The sequence below is a fragment of the Myotis brandtii genome, unplaced genomic scaffold, assembly GCF_000412655.1.
Source record: "Myotis brandtii unplaced genomic scaffold, ASM41265v1 scaffold59, whole genome shotgun sequence".
NCBI classification, from domain to species: Eukaryota; Metazoa; Chordata; class Mammalia; order Chiroptera; family Vespertilionidae; genus Myotis; species Myotis brandtii.
Genome location: NW_005370223.1, coordinates 4,332,265 through 4,334,737, shown reverse-complemented (window position 1 = coordinate 4,334,737; position 2,473 = coordinate 4,332,265). Strand labels below are relative to the sequence as shown.

The 2,473-nt window shown below is 48.6% G+C and overlaps 1 protein-coding gene across 2 annotated transcripts in view; it reads left to right on the top strand.

The window, feature by feature from the left end:
- Positions 1-2,281: 2,281 nt before the first annotated feature.
- Positions 2,282-2,473, top strand: part of LOC102258861 (cytochrome c oxidase subunit 6C-2) — a 9,570-nt gene continuing 9,378 nt past the window's right edge. Inside the window, exon 1 of one of the 2 annotated variants that reach the window (XM_005879269.2) lies at positions 2,282-2,385. The gene's annotated coding sequence lies outside the window, so the exon portion shown is untranslated. The other variant, XM_014550217.1, reaches the window with a different exon arrangement.

The window sequence follows — 2,473 nt, the reverse complement described above, 5'->3', positions numbered from 1 at the left end:
CAATCTGCCTTTCTAGGTATTGTCCACACTTTCCGCACTGTGAGGCACCGAGCCCAGGTGAGAGCAGAGTAGTAATGGAGGAGGCATGGCAGAAGTTCCTTAGGCCCATGTTCCAAAAGTGATATCTCTTCAACACATTTTAAGGCAACACATGGACCTGGTGACTGTCAGGTCAGGAAAAAAAGATGCAGGAGGAGTAAGATTGTTGCTTTGCTTCTCTGCCAGTCAAGGGATCCTCGCGTCCCCCAGCCCAGCTGGGTGTCTTTGGATGAGGATCACCTTGAAAGCACTGATTTCTAGCCATTGTGAATACCTAACTAAAATCTGGCTTTTCTCATCTTCCACTCAGCCATCCTAGTTGATTTCTTGGGGCCATGCAGAACAATCCCACTCGTTTCATTGAACCATCTTTTACTCTAGTGTAGACCACGGGCTCGAGTCAGACTGCCTGTCTTCCTCAAACTTCCAATATAAAATGGGTACTTTTTGTTTTGTTTTGTTAATTCTCACCCGAGTATATTTTTTCCACTGGTGTTTAGAGAGAGTAGAAGGGGTGGGAAGAGAGAGAGAGAGAGAGAGAGAGAGAGAGAGACTGGGTACTGGGGCTGAGGATGAACCTGTAACCCAGGCACATGCCCTTGACCCAGAATTGGACCTGAGAGTGTATAGGCTGATGCTCTAACCATTGAGACAAACCGGTGAGGGCAAAAATGGACACTTCTTTATTCAACTTTCTTTGCCCATACTTTCCTCTATTTTTTCCTTTGCACTTATCACCATCTGACATATTTTTGTTTCTTGTCTGTTCTGTCCTCCAGGAGGACAGGTTCTTCCTATCATTTGAACAGTACCTGGCACATTGTAGGCACACACTACTCTCTGGTTTCCTACTCTTTCAGAGCAGCAAGACCCCTCCTCCATCCCGTTATGCTCCCTGAAGGAAAGAGCCGCCCCCCTAATTGTTTTGACCAAAGCTGTAGAATCGAGTTTCATTGCTCTGGTCAGGGCTCTTTGCCCATCCCCAACACATGCCTGTGGCCAAGGGGATTGGCTACATTGTTTGGCCCCTCTTGAGTCATATGACCCTGCTAGATCCACATGGCCAGGACTAGGTAAGGGTTGGTTCCTGGAAGGACAATCAAGGACTGCTATTAGCCTGGCCGGTGTTGCTCAGTGGTGAGACACCTATGAATCAGGACCATTGCTCCCCTGGTTGCAAGCCTCATGGGGTCAGTCCCTCAGAGGTTAGGGGGTATTGCCTGTGGGGAGGCAGAGGGGGGAGGGAATGGCAGGGGCATGCTCCCTGGAGGGAGAGCAGGCTGGACGTTTAGGGGAGGTCTTAGGGGGCAGAATATTCTAAACGAGGTCAATTCTCTTCATCTGTGTGGTTGGCAAATGGCACTAATTGGGTTTCTGCTGTGTCTCCCTGAGTAGGGTGATTTAAGCTATTTACCTGCTGATAGAGGAAGAGAAGTGCAAACCTCTGAAGTGTCCCTGGTTTAGGGAAAATAGGATTTACTCGGTAGCTGCAAACTGCTGTTGAACTATCTGTCGTAGTTTCCCTATTCCGCTCGTCCTGGAATTTTCCTAGCTTCTTACTATTCTGTAACATTCCCCGTAACACGTTGCGTCGATCCCATGTATCCTTTGTGGCCTGGTGTACCTTCCCCAGTGCTTGCTGAGTTGACTTAAATAACGCCTTACAAACCCAGGTGGTTTCCGTTAACAACCAAGCCTCACCCCCCTGAAGCATAGGAGCCTCACCCTTACACACCCCTTTTAACACGCTCCCAGTTGTCTTCCTTTAAAACACTCGTGTTTTACTTAAAACCCCCACACAAATACTTCCATCAAAACTTGCTCAACCCTGCCAGGCAAGCAATGGCTTCCACAGTCGCTTGGAATTGGTATTAATCTGTTTATGTTTGTCTCATAGGCGAGGCTTTGAGCGAGGCTGTCTCGTTCAGCCTTTACCCAAACCAAACTGTTATTCGCCCAAGACTAGTTATAATAGTGAAAACGTCGGGTTTGTGCACAATGCTCAGACAATCCGTGGGCCCAGGATGATTTGTACTGTCCTTGTACTTTTTAAAAAATTTACACGTTGAATATCTCTGAGTTTTCTACTAAGTTCATATCAAATCTGTATTAGTAAAATGAATACCTCCACTTTATTAAGGAAACCGACTCAGAAAGTCAAGTCCTAAACTGGAGGTTGCATAAGTAATGTAATCACACAGGTGGACTTCAGCAATGAGCGGCCGGAGGCGCGCCAGAGGGCTTTTGTCCTCTCTCGGCCACCGTCTGCCCCTTCCTTTTTGAGCGCATGCGCGCTGCCGGGCGTCAGCCAGTTCTCCCTCTGGAAGGACGGACGTTGGTGTGGGGGTGAGTTGGGTCGCTGTTCTGTACCTCGTTCGGGCTTCCATAGCTGCCGCCGCCAGCTGCTGGCTGTCCGTGGGCCTCGGGTTTGAGC